Source organism: Ambystoma mexicanum, chromosome 7p (assembly GCF_040938575.1).
Source record: "Ambystoma mexicanum isolate Mex_15411 chromosome 7p, UKY_AmexF1_1, whole genome shotgun sequence".
Lineage (NCBI taxonomy): Eukaryota > Metazoa > Chordata > Amphibia > Caudata > Ambystomatidae > Ambystoma > Ambystoma mexicanum.
Window position 1 is genome coordinate 712,929,312 of NC_090939.1, and position 18,638 is coordinate 712,947,949.

The following is an 18,638-nucleotide window of genomic DNA, read 5'->3' on the forward strand; positions in this document are numbered from 1 at the left end:
ATGATCTCTGTGGCATGTTTGGACATTGATCTAGCATTAATTACGTTGCAGATCTTTTTTACATGGTTGGGATTGTTTCTTTGTTGTTTTGTTTTGTAGTTGTTCTCTTGAAGTTCTTCTGTGATGTCACAAATTGGTCTGTGGTCCGTGTATTCAACATCCTCACTGAAGCAATCTGTTCGTTTGATTCTTGGGTTGATTAATTCTTCTGATTCTTCATCTTTTGTGTTTTGATGAGTTTACTGTTGCTTCCCTTGTGTTTTTGTGATATACAGGCTGAGGGCCTTCTCTCCTCTGGAATTCTCTTATTTTTTGTGTGGGGTTCTACTGTGTTCTAGGCATGCCTGGACAAGTCGTTGGTGTTGAGGTGTCGAGTCAGTGAAGCATTGTGAAGGTGCGGTGTCATGTATAGGGATTTTTCTCTTCTTGTGGTGTTTGTTCTATTTGTTGGAGTGTTTTTAGGGGTGTGTCTGTATTTGTGGTCATTTCTGCGGTAGAGGGCATGTATCCGCTTGTATTGTTCCTTGTTCCGTTTCTCTTTGTCGGCATACAGCTCTGTGATGGGCTATCTTGCTGTTCTTTGTGGTTGGACGGTTTTGAAATTTGTGTGACAGGGGCTGTACCCTCCTCTAGCACCTTGCATGTTTTGGATGTTGATGATTCTTATCCTCTTCTGTCTGAACCATAAGTTATGAACAGGAGTTGGTGGTGAATGTTGACCTTGTATGCTTTGTGTGGTGTTGATTCTTATCCTCTTGCACTGTGATAGTGGAGTGAACTTCTGCAGACTTGTGTCTTGTACGGTGGTTATGATATGGAGGTGGTGATGAATATAAAGGCTGTGTTGTGGGTTGGCTGAGGTGTCTGCGTAAGAATGAGTTGCAGATGTTAGAGTTTCTTCGGTTTGCAATGTTATAGTCTGGTGATAGTTAGCTCAGGGTTCCGGGTGGTAGCGCAATCAGTGGATTAGGTTCCTAGCCTTTTTCCATCTGTGGGTGGATGGTCTAGGCAGGGCGGTGTCCATGTGCTACTAATTGGTGGAGAGTACCGCAGTAGGTATGAACGCTGGGTTTTCTGAGTTGTAGGATGGGTTTGTATTTAACTGGGGTGGTGACTTAGCTGTAGGTAGTTGTTTCCAGCAGTTAGCTGGGTGAACCAGGACACTGTGAGGGATGGGGTTTCAAGGGTATCCCTACAAAATACAAAATATCCCCACCAGAAATATTGCCGTACATATGGCCGTTTGTCACGCCATAGGTGATATATTTTTGGGGGGGATAAATTGTGTGAGCGGGGGTTGCGGGGGTGTCCCCCGCGCATTATAAAATAATGCAGGGGTTGCAGGGGTGTCCCCCGCAGGGTCCCTGGGTCAATATCGGTGCAAAAATATGGCGACATTTTTGTATCGCGATATTTTTGTGGGTATATTAACAAATGGAACCGTTTCAAGGTGGCACACAGGAGTGGCTACAACTTGATTTGGGATTCCTGTAAGCATTATAAAGATATTAGTGGAGAAACCTAGGTTTGCGATTCTGCATACTGGGCGGAGGTCTAGGTATCACAGTGCAATCCAATAGGCTGATAGGGGAGAAACGCCTGGATTTTGCGATTCCTGTTTAGCTGTAAAGGTGCCTAGGTTTCACCCCACAATACAATAGGCATTTAAGGGGGGGACATCTGGATTTGAGATTTCACTATAGTGTGGGAGAGGCTTAGGTATCGTAAACCAGTACCATAGGCGGATGGGGGGGAGACAATAAGATTTGATGTTCCTGTATAGTGGGAGAGAGGCCTAGGTTTTACAATGAAATGCAGTAGGCGGATATAGGGAAAAATCTAGTTTTGAGTAGGGGTGTACCGAAATTCGGCTTTGAGTAAGTATTCGGCCGAATTTCGGCAGAAAATTGGGTATTCGGTTTCAGCAGAATACCTAATAGACTGCTTACTTGAAGCCAAAGTTCCAACCCCTCGTTTGATGGCACTATATCGCGCGCATATGTTTTAGTAAAACGCCCCATAAAGAGAAGCAAGTCCATTATCATGAGCAAACAGTGTCTATTGACACTGAGGTGGCGGGGGCGTCCACATTCTGTGTGACTCACTTATTGCCCACAAAGAGAATCAAACTGACCACAAAAGTGATGGGTGGAAGGTTTCGAATGAATCTAAACCACTGGCAATTGCTCTGGGCAACCTTCCACACCACCGTTTTTTAGCCCGTCTGTGCCATTGCAAAAGGGGACCAGCCATGTGCAAATCAGTCAGCAGCTGCCGCTACCGAAGTTAGCAGCCCAGCCCGAACTGCTAGGCCAGGTCCCCTCTGTACAGAAAACCAAGCAACCCCAGACATTTTTCGCCTAGGTGGACCTCCTCAGTGAGGTGCAGCCTGGTTCCCTGTGGCGCAGCGAGCAAGGGACCCACGTCTGGGCATACCATCTCTCAAAAGGAGAAACAAACTGACCACAAAAGTGATGGGTGGAAGGTTTTGAATGAATCTAATCCACTGGCAATTGCTCTGGGCAACCTTCCACACCACCGTTTTTTAGCCCGTCTGCGCCATTACAAAAGGGGACCAGCCATGTGCAAATCAGTCAGCAGTTGCCACCACCGAAGGTAGCAGCCCAGCCCGAACTGCTAGGCCAGGTCCCCTCTGCACAGAAAACAAAGCAACCCCAGACATGTTTCGGCCTTGTTGGACCTACTCAGTGTGGTGCAGCCTGGTTTCCTGTGGCGCAGCGAGCAAGGCACCCACGTCTGAGCATACCCTCTCTCACAAGGAGAAACAAACTGACCACAAAAGTGATGGGTGGAAGGTTTTGAATGAATCTAAACCACTGGCAATTGCTCTGGGCAACCTTCCATACCACCGTTTTTTAGCACGTCTGCACCATTGCAAAAGGGGACCAGCCATGTGCAAATCAGTCAGCAGCTGATGCCACCGAAGGTAGCAGCCCAGCCCGAAATGCTAAGCCAGGTCCCCTCTGCACAGAAAACCAAGCGACCCCAGACATGTTTCGGCCTTGTTGGACCTCCTCAGTGAGGTGCAGCCTGGTTCCCTGTGGCGCAAAGAGCAAGGGACCCACGTCTGGGCATACCCTCTCTCACAAGGAGAAACAAACTGACCACAAAAGTGATGGGTGGAAGGTTTCGAATGAATCTAAACCACTGACAATTGCTCTGGGCAACCTTCCACACCACAGTTTTTTAGCCCGTCTGCGCCATTGCAAAAGGGGACTAGCCATGTGCAAATCAGTCAGCAACAAAGAGAATCAAGGCCATTATCATGAGCAAACAGTGTCTACTTAGTGTATTGAATGCCGCTGCGATAAGACAATAGCAGACGGCGGCGCAGCACAGTAAACTGAGGGGGCATTTGAATTTGAAAGCCCATTTGGCAGCACTCCCTGCTCCACATAATATGGGAGACGCTGCTGTGCATTTAAAACCAGTGACGAGGCTCGTTTCTTAAGGTGGCTCTCGGGAGTTACACTGCCAGCCTCCCGATTTAATCTGTTGAAAAGTGAGGAGTGCGTAAGCGGAGACACACGTGTGTGGCATAGAGACGAGGGACGCAGGGTCGGAAGTGGGGGAGATACCACAGGAGACTACAACTCCCAGAATGCACGATGATGGCAAGGGAATGTTGTGGGGGAGGGACTGTACTTGGCATGTTTTTACAAGAAAATCTCTGTGAGGGGCATGGACCTGCAGTGTAAGTATTTGAATATAGCGCAGCAGTTGAAGCACTGGCAGCATAACACATTTCTCAGTAATGGTTGACTTGTAAATCAGTGCCTGGAGCGTTAAGGAAAAAGCAGTAGGCCAAGTATTTTGGTTATAGCGCTAGAGAGTTGCCCCCACGTTACACAGCATGGCTTTTTGAAGGGTTATGGAATTGTTAAAATATCGAAATAAGAATTAGCAGGGGTTTTGTCTTTTCTACCGCCGCTGCGTCTGCCTCCCTTCCCCGAGCTGTTCCGTGCTGATGGGTTCCGAGATTTCTACATTTGGAGTGCAGCACTTCCTGCTGGGTTTGCTGTTTTCAAGCCACCCCATTTTGGTTGGGAGAGGAGCTACTCAGGGGTCTGCTCCGCCGCAGATCACACAGTGTGTTGGGCACGGCACCAGGAGTGCAGCCCTTGGTTCTCCCTTACGACATTGATACCTCGAATAGTGCATGAACTGTGCGCCCACCCCATCACCACGGCAGTGAGCTTGTTTTAGCGGCAGAAACTTGGTGTGCATTCTGGGTGGTGCTAATGCCCGTTGAGGGGAATGGTGCTTTGCTTATATTGTTTAAGGCATATTGTGGGAGGGGGACAGATTGTTGTGATGGCATGCCTGCATTGTATGTTTGTGCTGTTGTGGGGACTGTCTGCGATTATGTGTTCCTATTCTTGCTTGAAAATAAATGCGCCCACGCATGCGAGCAGTCGAGCAGTGGGTTTGGTTTTCGTCCGTCTGCATGTCCTTCACTGAAGTTTTGTTAAAACAAGCATTGGCAACGCCAACATTTTTGGCTTGTTATGCATATATTGACACATTTCCAGTAGTAATCTACTATTCAGTCACTATTCAGCATCGGCCGAATACTTCTCTCAACTATTCGGTATTCAGCCGAATAGTAAATGTACTATTCGGTACACCACTAATTTTGAGATTCATGTATTGTGGATGAAAGGCCTAGGTTTCACCCTGCAACACAATAGGCTGGTAATGGGGGGTAACCTAGATTTGACACTCTTATATAGTGGGTTGAAGGCCTGGGTTTCACCCTAGATGTGACGCAGAACTATCCCCACAACTCTGTCTCGCTATGACGCACGCCAGTACCAAACTTCTGTGCAATGCTAACCCTCACAATTCTGTGCAGCTATGATACAAGCCCACCTCCACAATTCTAACTAGGTGTGATGCAAGCCCACCTTGACAATACTGTCTAGATGCAACACAAGCCAATATCACAACTCTGTCTTCATGTGATGTAAGCTACTCTTCACAATTCTGTGTTGTTAATGCAAGATAGTATTAGCATTCTGACTGGTTGTGATGTAATGCTCATTTTCAGACTCCTGTCTAGATATCACACAATACTATTTTCTACAGTTCAATCTAGATCTGATGAAAGCTGACCTTCACAATTCTGTCAAGATGTTAAGCAAGCAAGTATCACAACTTTGTCTTCATGTGACGCAAGCTAATCTTCACAATGCTGTCTTATTATGACACAAGCTAGTATTACAATTCTGACTGGCTGTGACATAATGCTAATTTTCAGAGTTTTGCCTAGAGTTCACGCAATACTAATTTGTACAGTTCTATCTAGATGTGGTGAAAGCTGGCCTTCACAATTCTGTCTAGATGTTACTCAAGCTAGTATCACAACTTTGTCTTCATGTGACGCAAGCTAATCTTCACAATTCTGTCTTGTTATGACGCAAGCTGGTATTACAATTTTGACTGGCTGTGACGAAATGCTAATTTTCACTATTCTGTCTAGATGTCACGCAATGCTAATTTCCACAATTCTATCTAGATGTGATGAAAGCTGACCTTCACAATTCTGTTTAGATGTGACACAGGATAATCTTTACAATTCAGTCTTGCTATGATACAGGCTAGCCTTACAATTCTGTCTAGATGTGATGCAGTGACAATCTTCACAATTCTGTCTAGATATGACGCCGGCTAATCAGGCCTGGTTTGAAATGGGGCTATCTTGGATATTCTGGCCGAGTGCAAAGTGGGTTATCTAGATGCAATATATGGCACAGAGGCACAATCTATCTAGATGCAGTATATGACTGGTTTAGCACAGTCTATCTAGATGCAATGTATGGCTGGCTTAACACAGTCTATCTAGAAGCAATATATGGTTGGCTTAACGCAGTCTATCTGGATGCAATGTATAGTTAAGGGGCACAGTCTATCTAAATGCAATATATGGCTAAGGGGCAACTTCGATCTCAAAGCAATAAATGGCTAAGTGGCACAGTCTATCTAGATGCAATACATAGCTGGCTTAACACAGTCTATCAGATCAATATATGCCTAAGGGCCACAGTCTATCTACATGTAATATATGGCTAAGGGGCACAGTCTATCTGGATGCAATATATGGCTAAGGGCACAATCTATCTAGATGCTATATATGGCTAAGGGGCAACGTCTATCTAGATGCAATATTTGGCTATGGGGCACAGTCTATCTGGATGCACTATATGGATAAGGGGCACAGTCTATCTGGATGCAATATATGGCTAAGGGTCACCGTCTATCTGGATGCAATATATGGCTAATGGGCACCATCTATCTGGATGTAATATATGACTAATGGGCACCGTCTATCTCGAAGCAATATATGGCTAAGGGGCATACTGTATCTAGATGCAATTAATGGCTAAGGGGCATAGTCTATCTAGATGCAGTACATGGCTTGCTTAATACAGTCTATCTAGATGCAATATATGGCTAAGGGCACAGTCTATATAGATGCATATATGGCTAAGGGCACAATCCATCTGGATCCAATATATGCCTAAGGGGCACTGTTTATCTAGATGCAATATATGGATAAGCAGCACAGTCTATCTGGATGCAATATGTGGCTAAGGGCACACTCTATGTAGAAGCAATATATAGCTTAGGGGCACAATCTATCGAGATGCAATAGATGGCTAAAGGGCAAACTCTATCTATATGCAATATATGGCTAAGAGGCATAATCTATCTAGATGCAATTAATGGTTATGGGACACAGTCTTTCTAGATGCAATACATTGCTGGCTTAACACAGTCTATCTAGATGCCATATATGGCTAATGGTGCACCCTGCCTAGATGCTATATATGGCTAAGGGGCATCGTCTATCTAGATGCAATGTTTGGCCAAGGGGCACATTCTATCTAGATGCCATATATGGCTAGGGGCACAATCTATCTGGATCCAATAAATGCATAAGAAGCACAGTTTATCTAGATGCAATATATGGCTAAGTGGCACAATCTATCTAGATGCCATATATGCCTAAGGACATGTCTATCTAGATGCAATATATGGCTAGGAGCAGAGTCTATCTGGATGCAATATATGGCTAAGCGGCACAGTCTATCTGGATGCAATATATGGCTAAGGTGCACCGTCTATCTAGATGCAATATATTGCTAAGGTGCACAATCTATCTAGAAGCAATATATGGCTAAAGAGCACAGCCTATCTAGAAGCAATATATGGCTAAGGGGCACAGTCTATCTACATGCAATATATGGCTAAGGGCCACAGTCTATCTAGAAGCAATATATGTCTGTGGGACAGTATGTCAATACAGTTAGACTCAACAATTTCAAAATAGGATAAGTAAGATGGGTTGGACAGTTAAATTCAGAGCAGTAGTTGCTGGTCCCCCCTGTGCAGAGATGAGTGACTTACATACATGTGTCTGAGGGATTCTGAAATATATTGGGAAAGGTCCAATAGCTCCAGTGAGTAGCCGCTTCATTAATTCAAGAGGATCAGTGTAACAGTCCTACTTGCATAACCCCAGTTCTCTATCAGGTATCGTGGAATTACACCCTCAAGCGCCCCAATCCATAGGTGTACACACATCTCCACACTGCTGAGTTATGTCATGTTCTTTAGATATAGTTGTTTCATGGGCTTCAATTGATTGACTTTGTGCTATGTGAAAATAAGCAAAAACAATCTGAGGACCCTTTGGTAAACCATGTGTACCTGACGTTGAGAAGGGCATATAGGATGTATTTCAAGAGTATAATATTTGAAGATTTCATGCACTTGCTGGGTACAATTCCCAATTCATGCAAAGTGAGCTCTTTAAGGTATCCTATGCTTAACACTTGGTAGTGTGGATTAGCACCTGTAGGGTATCAAATTTTAGATGGGATTACCATAACAACTAATTATGATTCCAAATAACCGGACAGACTCAAAGAATATGGCAAAGTACTACTTTATTATCAGCTCAAAAAAGCAGGAAGCATAACAAGTCGCAGCTTACTCACTCTCAAATACATTTCCATTACACAAAGGCTGTATACCTACATTTTATAACAGAATATGTAATATGATTGCAATGATGATCCTGTAAATAATAGGACTATTTTTAGGATTTCCAAGATATTTGAGAATGCCAATGTGTTGCCTTATTAAAGCTGGGTATGATCGCAGGATGTAGTCGAGAACAGCATGCAGAAATGTCTATAACATATCGGGCAACATAAAATGTCATGAACAATCTTCATTTTCTTTGCTGTTTAATGCCTTGTCAATTTGACCTAACTGAGATAGTTCTTCAAAAGCTGTGAAAATCCATGTACTTATTTCCCTTCAAACTTGGCAATAGTCCGGAATTCAAATTGGTTTTGTTTCTTGTTCGTTGTTGTGGCTCTTCATAGCCGATCTTGTCTGCATGCGCAGAACTTCTTCTCTTGCTTCACTGTCAGCGGGTACAGGAGGGGGCACAGACTCTCCTTTGTAGAGCTTAACATCATTCAAATGCAGCCAGGCTCTTCCACCTTCTAGTTTCACAGCAATAGGAGTGACCTCCTCTACTAGGTACTGTCCCTCAGAGCTGAGCTTGTTCCAAGTGCGGACAAAGGTCTTTTCAAGCACTTGGTCCCTGGGTACAAGTTAGGTTGTTTTAGCAAGTCAATAGGATCAACTGTTTGGATGTCTTCATCAATCTTCTTCGACCCTTCCCTCAAATTTTTGATCTGTTGAGAAATAAAAGAAACACTAGCGGTCATATTTGTTAAATAATCATGCATCACATCCCCTAATGTCTTTGCTACACTATGGGCATCAGTTATTTTTCAAGTGTGAGGAGCAAGGGTACTCTCATATGGCATCCAGCCACCAACTGATGAGGAGTCAGGTGGTGATTTTAGCCAGGCTGATTTCTCAAGGCAGACAGAGCAAGGGGTAGGCAATGTAGCCATCCCTTCTTCAATGTTATTTTGATTTTGGCTATCCTTTATTTAAGAAGTTCATTTATTCTCTTACAATCACCATTTACCTGTGGGTGATACACAGACAGAAACTTGTGCTTTATGCTTAAGAAGAGTTATCTGTTCTAACAGTTCATTTACAAAATGTGGCCCATTATCAGACGGCAGGACTTCACACACACCCCATCTAGGAAACACCTCATGCATGAGAAACTTGGCAGCACATGCAGCATCAGGATGTTACGTGGACCTGCCTCAATCCATCTGGAAAAGGGACATACTACCACTAACATATTTCTATAACTATTGTATACTTTCAAAATATCCATATAATCTATGTGTAGATGCGACCATTGGGTTTGGGTATTGCTCCTCTCAGTGTTTGCAAGGTATGCCCTTCTGTGGTGCTCAACCTTGCAACTCAATTAACTATACAATGGACAACATATTAAAACCTTCCTTTATCAGCACGCAGAGTTCTGAATTTTACTTAACATCTTCTACTTCAAAATTAGAAACATTTGGCAAATGGGCTGCTCTATTGGCTTCTACCTTTCCACCTTAGTTACCATGAGAAATTATGTCTGCTCTCTTAGCATCGGCTGCACATTTCACCATGGTGATAGCCAATGGGAGCTTAAGTACCTTAATAAGCTTGTCCAATAGAGACACATGTTGCACTGTTGTGCCGTCTGTGTGGAGGAAGCCCCTAATTTTAAAGAGTGACAAACCTACATGAACAGTTGACGTCACATAGGCAGAGTCATAATATATTGTCACATTTGCATCCTCGCATTTCTGGAGCAGAGCGATAAGCATCACAAATTCTGCAGCCTGTGCTGAGCAGTGTCAAGGCAAACTTCCCCTTGTCAGTCCTGCAAATTCACCATCACGTGTCAACTTCACTACTGCCAATCCTATAAGTATTTCTTTGTTTGATTCATTTTTGAAGAACGTTAATGAATAGAATTTAACCCCTCCAATATACATTGTGCAGTCATATACATATTGGTCCTCCCCTACTGGTTCTGCTTTAAATGTCGCTGGATTCACTATTCTACATCTAATAATGTAATTGCAGTATTCAAAATGATCACTTTGTACCCTGGTGTTGTTTGTGTATTCAATGTGCTTTTGGGTTTCTCCAAAATGATAAATAAGGAATGCTAGAGAAATAAGATAATTGAACACCACATTGTAATACTAGCAGTTTTTTCAATTGCACAAAGAAGCAGCAGCTTATGTTTGTTTGCAAGGGTAATGTCCCTTCATTACTGTTTCTAAAACCCCCCTATATTAAGCTAATGGTTTGTGTCCATGTCCTAATGTCATTTTTCTGTGTGAGCACTGCTGTTATCACTTCTCCATTTGAATGTGACAATAGGTAAAACTCTTAATTGTAGTCTGGAATTCCTAACACAGGGGCTGTACAGATCGCCCTTTTTAATTCCTCAAATCCTTCAGTCATCTCATCTGTCCATTTTATTTTACTTTTACATCTCTTTGCTTCCTTTAGTCCTTTTAAAAGTGATTGCATATATGTATTGTAATGAAAAAACAAGGCCCTGCAATAATTACATAGCCAAAAATGCTTGCATTTCCCTCACTGTCTCAGGTGTTGGTGTGTTCATAATTGCTTCTGCTCTCTCAGGTGTCACCTTTCTTCCCTCTTGAGAGATTAACTGTCCTATGCACAGGACCTCTTATTGGCAATATTGTAATTTTCCCTTGTCTACCTTGTATCCTTTCTTTGCTAGCACTGTCATTAGTTGAACTGAATCTTCTCTGCATCTTTTCTCTGCCTCACTGAATACTAATATGTCATCGACATACTGAATTATTGTGCTCTTAAGTTGTACATTACCTAGGTCCATCGGAAGATCCCTTTTAAAGATTGATGGGGACATACTATGAGCAGAGCAATATACCAGGCAAGCTACTGGCTCACCTCCTCAAACAACAAGTGAATCAGTCATCCATCCACATAGAGAAGGATGGAAATGGCATGAAGTGGGGGGAGGAGGACAAAAAATTGGATATCTTCTGTGCCTACTATGAATCTCTGTATACGTCAAGCTCCCCTGTGTGAGAGCATCAAGTAGCATACATAGCGGGGGTGGAGCTGACCCGACTATCCCAATATGATAGGGAGCTATTGGAGGCCCCCATAGAACTGCAGGAAGTTGTCTGGGCTATTAAGACACGCAAGCATAACAAGTCCCTGGGTCCAGACGGCTTCATGGCTGCATTTTATCGAACACTTAGTCCAGTTCTGGTGCAACCCCTTTGTGATGTATTCAACTTAATATATGGAGGGGGACAATTACCACAGTCTATGAGAGAGGCGCAAGTAACTCTCATAACTAAGGCAGTCAAGGAACCCACCCTCTGCTCTACATACAGTATGATTGACCTCCTGAATGTGGATGCTAAACTGTTTACTAATACCCTAGCATCCAGACTGGAAAGGTTTCTTCCCAATCTGATTAACCCAGACCAGTCAGGATTCTTGTGGGGGACGGGATCAATGGATAATATTACAAGGGTATGCCATTTATTTGACAAATCTAATAGGAATTTGGCACACTCTCTACTACTAGCATTAGATGCTGAGAAGGTCTTTGATCAGGTCGAGTGGGGCTTTCTAAGCGAGGTGCTTAGCAGATATAATGTTGGCCCACTGCTGGTAAACGGGGCACTCAATCACCCTATATTTCTGGGCTGGGGAACAAGACAGGGGTGTCCTCTATAACCGCTACTATTTGCAATGGTAATGGAACCTTTTGCAGCTAGGATCGGGGCTAGAGTAGCAGGTATCAGTGTTCCGGGCATTCAACATAAAATTAAACTTTTTGCGGACAATGTCATCCTTTTAGTTACAGACCCCTTAACCTCCTTACAAGAGATAGCCAATGAAATACAGGGATATGCCCGGTCTCGGGGTTCAAAATAAATGCCTCCAAGTGTGAAATTCTGGGTTTATATATCCTGACAGCACTAACTGTAGTTTTGGAGCAATCTTTTACATTCATGTGTGCCCCCAATGTGGTGAAATACCTAGGCGTCAATATCGCAGCTACCCTGGGGGAGCTTTTCGGGGTAAACTACCTGTTGCTTATCAGAAGTATTAGGAAAGACCTGGATAGGTGGGCTGACCTTCGCCTCTCCTGATTTGGCAAAATGTCAATCAGAAAAATGAACATCTTACCTTGGCTGCTTTATTTCTTTCAAGCCCTTCTTATTCGTAACTCAAGGCATACCCTTCAAGCATGGGGCATCCTGATAGTGAAGTTCCGATGGAAAGGGGGCGCCATCAGAGTCAATAAGCATACTTTATATGCTATCAAGGGGAAAGGGGGCTGGCATTCGCTAGACTTTGGGACTACTATAGGGCCGCCCAAATCAGGACCATTATTGACAGGGTCCAACTGGATTGCTATAAGGTGTGGGTAATATGGAGCAGGGGATTGCAGGCTGCCATATATGGACCCAACCGTGGATCACCCAGCTGGCGAGAGCGCAGAGTTTATATGTTAATCCGGTGACAAGGGGATCTCTTGATGCCTGGGACAGTATTTCTAGAATTCAAGCACCTACTAACTTCCCTTCTACTTTTACACCTTTTCTTCACAACAAAGATATAACACCAGGGCAACTGAATAGGGGCTTTCTCCGATGGTGAACAGGGGATTGGGGAAGACCAGAGACCTCTTCTCTAAAGGGAAGATCTATAGCTTTGAGGACTGTAGGGCCACTTTGGGGCCTGGGGAACAGGACATGTTTCTATACTTTCAGGCCAGGCACTGGGTCCAGCAAACCTCCAATGTAACAGGAGCTACTAGACAGCTCACTAACCTGGATAGAATCAGTGTTCCAACTGGCAACAGACTCTAGGTCATTAATCTCTCGCTTGTATAAATGCATCAATTCACTATCTACCCCTGATCAATGACTATACTGTGAGGGTTGGGAACGGGAACTGGGCGATACCTCTCTTGAAGGAGGCATGGGAGGAGGTGTACAGAGGGTTAACAACAGCTTTAGGTCCCTGCCTAGCCGAGAACCAAGCAAAGATTTTAACAAGGTGGTACAAAACACCATCCTGTCTACACCATTGTCACTTGGATAACTCTAAATTGTGCTAGAGGTGGTGTAAATTAGAAGGAACAGGGTTGCATATGCTAAGGGGTTGCCCACTGATTTAGGACCACTGGCTAGAAGTGAGATCTAAGATAAAAAGACATTTTGCAGGTTGATGTACCGGATGATCCAATATGTTTTGTATTAGGGCTTCAAAGAGGAACCTATTAACTTATCTATTGCTGGCTGTGAAAATGGGGATTCTCCAATTGTGGAGGTACAGAGATGTCCCCTCCATGTAGTTATTGATGGACAAAGTGTGGACTATGTTGGGGATGGCAAAACTTGCAGCTAACATAAGGAATACATAATTGGTATTTAGGGTGGTGCGGTCCCCTTTTTTGTTGCATATGAAAAAAGACTTTGATGCCCACACATGCCCACAGAGACTGAGGGCCCTGAACCTCACTGACATGCCCTGAACTATATGTTCAACTATATGTGTCGTAGAGCTTGCCATCCACACTACCAAGAGTTCTGGTTTGGTTGTTGATCTAGGAAGAACTTCTGGCAGGAAGGGTGAAGGGTGCAGGACAGGAAAAGGAATATACATTGTCACTGCTTTCATATGTATATAATTTTGGCCGGTTGCCAGACCATGTTGTGAATATTCTACAAAAATCAATAAACTTCGATCTTGGCGAAAAAAAGGATTTATGGGGACTCACAGTACCCCTGAGGTAATCTTGTAGGTGTCCAGCTCTGGTTTATATACGAAAACAAAGTCAAATCTTGAGAGTCCTCATGGAGGGGAATTGAAAAGAAATCATTCTTTAAATCTATGACTAAAATATTTGGCTTTAGCTGGGATATTACATAATATTGTAGCTGTATTCAGAACCAGCAGAAACTCTGCTTCAACAAAATGGTTCAGAGGGTGTAGCTCCTGAATAAATCTCCACAACCCCACTTGCTTTCTTCACTGGGTACACAGCCGTGTTACATTGGGACTCTGATGGTACCAATATTCCCTGCTGTAATAAAGCAGAAATGGTTTCAAATATGCCCTCATCTGCTTCTCTGGACATGTTTGTTTTGCTCAGTGCAAAATTGGTCCTGGTTCAAGTTTTATTTTAACTGCTCCTGCTCCACTTAATAGACCCACATCATGTGAACTACTGGTCCATAAGATGCTTGGAACCTTTTCTAAATCTTACTGGAAAAAAAAGGTGGTTTCTTTTTTTTACCAATGCCATTCTCTGTGGTATCTATCTATTCTCAACTTTAATCCAATAAGTGAGACTTATGAAAAATACTAATTCATCATCTAAATAATCATCTCTGAACAAATCCTCATCTGTCAGATCTGTAAATCTGTATCCTTCACCAAGAGTTATTACTGTTCTCTATCCTCTCTGCTCATCATTTGACCCATGAGCAACCACCCGTTCCTCTCTTTATTTATTTATTTATTTATTTGAATGTACCTGTCTGTGGTTCTCGGTTACTTTGAACCTTTTGCAATCAAAAGAGAAAACAGTGGCAAAAAGAGAGAAAGACACACCCTACAGTCAACAGCTCAAGGTAACAAAACAAAGAGATGGAGACCTCCTAAGGAGGCAAGGTGAGTGGGAAGAGAAGACTTGGTGATATAGTTGAAGAGCTCAGTTTTGAGTGATTTGCGGAATGCTAGATAGGATGTTTCGTTTTAAAGGGTAGTGGGGAGGGCATTCCAGTGTTTAGGGTCAAGGAAAGTGAAGGAAGTCCCTCCTGCTTTGGCTCTCTTGATGGTGGGGACTTTATATTGGTTGGAGTGCTGAGTACTAACAGGTCTGGAGGATGTAACTCTGGTAATTCTTTCTGCCATATATGGGGGCGCTGTGAGTGAGAGTCATTTGTGGGTTATATACATGGTTTTGAATAGTATCCTTTCTTTCACTGGAAGCCAATAAGCCTTTTGTCTGGCACTGGCATGTGCTCTCTTTTGGGAATGCTGATAGCAGCCCTCAGCACATTATTTTGGATGGCTTGAAGGTGGTTCAGATTTTTGGAAGAGGTGCCGTCAAATAAGACGTTGCAGTAGTCTAATTGGCCCCAACGGTGGCTCTGGCTATGGAGATGCAGTTTGTCTCAGATAAGTATGCTTTGACCGAATGTATTAGTTTAGTTGTCAAGGAGACTGGGGATGCAATGGTGCTGACTTGGCGTGTCGTGGAGAGCGTGAAATCAATGTAAACCCCAAGGGTTTTGAATGCTGCTGAGACAGGAATTCGGGAGTTGTCAATGATAAAGGGATTGTATTGTTTGTCAAGCATGTTGAGAATTTACTTGGGGCCTACTAAGAGCAGCTCAGTTTTATCCCCATTGAGTCATAAACGGTTGGCTGCCATCCAAGCCTGGATGGTGGCGTGGGTTTTGCAAAGTGTTTCTGCGTCTGTTTCATATGAGCCAGTTAGGGGAAGGAGAACTTGGGTATTATCGGCATAGTTTGTGTATGCTATGCCGAGATTGTCGAAATCATTGAGCAGCAGTAAGGTAACCAGATTATACGGTGTAGGGGAAGTACAGGAGTCCTGTGGGACTCTGCAACGTATGGTGGAAGGAGATACACAAGTCTGCTCTGAGAATACATTAATAGCTCTCCCTTCAAGGAATGAGGTAACCAAGGCATTATCTTCTTGGGCGAATTGGGCCGAGTTGATGAGTTGTCTGCAGAGTGTTGAGTGGTTCACAAGATCAAACGCTGCAGAAAGGTCGAGAAGGAGGAGAAGTGCAGGCTTTCCTTCATCCATTATTTCACCTAGTTGGTTCTTTAGGTCTAGTAGGTCAGTTGCGGTCCCATGACCCGGGCGGAAACCTGATTGCCTTTAACCTAGGATGTTGTTAGATTCTAGAAAGAGTTGGATTTGATTGGATGCAGCTTTGTCCAAGAATTTTAGCAGAAAGGGCACGGTGGTGGTGAGTCTGTAGTTGTTTGACGATGCCGGGTCTAGGGATGTTTCTTCAGCAGAGGGCGAACCCAGGCCTCCTTCAGGCATGAAGGGACAGTGCTGGAGGTGAAAGAAGAATTAATAAATGTTGTCAGGAAAGGTGTTAGTGTGTCTGCGCAGTCTTTGATGAGATTGGCCGGGCAGACATCACCTTTACAGTTGGATGGTTCTATGCTTTTCAGGATGGCTAGTACTTCTGGTTCAGACACATCTCTGAAGGTGAACAGTGTTTTTTCATGCATGACTTGAGGGTTATCCGATGGTGGGGTGGGCAGGTCACAATTGGGCAGGGCAGCGAGGTGGGATTTGATTTTACTCTGTAAAAGTTCAATTTTATTGAGCATGGCTGCCTGTATGCTCGAATACCAGGATTCATCTTTTACAATATCATTGGTGCTAGTCTTCGGGGTGGCTAGTTCCTTAAAAATAGCAAATAGCCCTTTCGATTTAGATTTGGCATTAGAAATTCTAGTGATTGATTGATTGATTGTTCATTTGTATAGCGCCTATACACAATGTGTTTCAAAGCACTTCAAGGAGGGATGGAACATGGGAGAATACTGTTACATTCTTGCAAGTCCTTGAAACACTACAGAATGCATAAAATGACTATCAAATCATAACAGATAGTATAAGTGCATGAAACAGTAAAGGGGGAGGATAGGGAGGAGCAGTAACATTACTATGTCTGACGACAAGTGTTGCAGTGCAAGAGTGATAAGGGGAGGGGCCAGGGGAGGAAAGGGAGAGGAGAGAAAGGGTTAGGTGAGGAACAAAACAAGTGACTATCCATTAGAGGTCAACGACTGTTCAAGCTAGTGCTGGGGAGGGAGTGGCAGGAGAAAAACAAGATGGGAAAGGGGGAACAGACAAGCTGTTATCAGAGGTCAAGAGACCAGTGATAAGCGTAAGTGCTAAGATATAGTCAAGAGGAGGGGGGGCAAGACGTCTGACAAGACAGGCAGATACGAATCATGATGCCTGAACGGCATTTGGGGTAGTGCCTGAAAATTAACAGAGGGAGGGAAGGAAAAGGGAAGGAGGAGAGAAAGGGAGGGGATGGAGAAGAGGATGGAGGGGGATAAGAGGTGTAAAGGAAAGAATAAGGGAGATAGGTGGGTAAGAGACCATAGAAGGGGGTAGGGAGTGAGGGGTGGGAAGAGACACTGACAAAAGAGGGGGAATATGGAGAAAAAGGCTGTTGGGCAGGGGGGAACAAGGCCACTGGCGGGGGGCAGGGGGAACAAGGAGACACAGGCGGGGGCAGGGGGGTGAGGGTAACAAGGATACACAGGCAGGGGGCAGAGGGAACAAGGAGACACTGGTGTGGGGAAGAGGGGATGAGGGGAACAAGGAGACACTGGCGGGGCAGGGGGTTGAGGGGAACAAGGAGACACTGGCAGGGGGCAGGGGGAACAGGGAGACACTGGAGAGAGTGTTATAAGAGGCAGATATTGCTGCTGTGATGTATTTTTGTACTGGGTGGCAGGTTTTTTGTTAGCCAGTAGGATGATGTCCTGAGGGTTAGATTGCCAGTTATTGAGTGCTATGCATTTGAGGGAGCGTAATTCTTTGAATTCTGTTGTGAACCAAGAGTTGGCGTGTATTTTTCTTTTAGCTTTCTTTTTTTCAAGAGGGGCAATAGATTTGATTGCTTCTTTGATTGCCCGATTGTAAAGTTCTGACAAGGCAGTGGGATCTTTGGAGAACGGGGGCTTGAGGGAAGAGAGCTCAAGGAATGGAAGGATATTGTTTTTAGTTAGTTCTTCTAGCTAAAACAGGTGGTACTGGTGTGAACGGTGTGATGTTTTCAAGGGTGGCGGCAATGGAGAAGTGGATAACGTGGTGGCCCGTCCAGGGACACAGGGTGTTGGAGCTGATGTCAACGTTGCAGTTATGGACCGCTACCCAGTCTAGGGTGCGCCCATTGGAGTGAGTGGGGTTAGTGATTTGTTGTTTGAATCCCAAGTGCTGAAGCGCTTTGGCAAGCGAATTTGCTTGCTTGTCATTTGGGTCTTTGAGGCCAAGTTTCAGATCACCCAGTAGTAGGGATTTATTGGTGTTCTTCAAATTGTTGTCTAATAGATGTACAAGGTTATCCTGAATCTCAAATAGTGGGCCAAGTGTCGGTAGATGATGTGGATGGTAATCGTGCAATTTGGTGAGAGGGAGAGTTTCACTTTAAGGGCATCCACATTGTCCCCTATTGTGGAGTTGATCTGTCTGATCGATAGGGAATCCTTAAGTAGGAGAGCCACTCCCCCTCTTTTAGAGAGCAGTCTGTCCTGTCAGAGTAGGGTGTATCCCGGTGGGATGGCTACAGAGACAGCTGGTCCAACTGCTTCATGTAGCCAAGATTCTGTGATAGCAAGGGCATGAAGATCTAAGCTCGATAATAGGCCACAGATCTCAGAGGCATGCGCAGGGAGTGAGCGTACATTTAAAAAGGCAATTTGGATGGGGATGGGCGAGGTATTTGGTTCTGGCTTGGGTGTTTTAGGTGGTGTGACGTGGTGTTTTTTGCTGGCAGAGCTGGTGGCAAGAGGGGTGTGGTTGGTGTTGTATGGGGAGGTGCGGGCCTTGTGTTTATTGACATTAA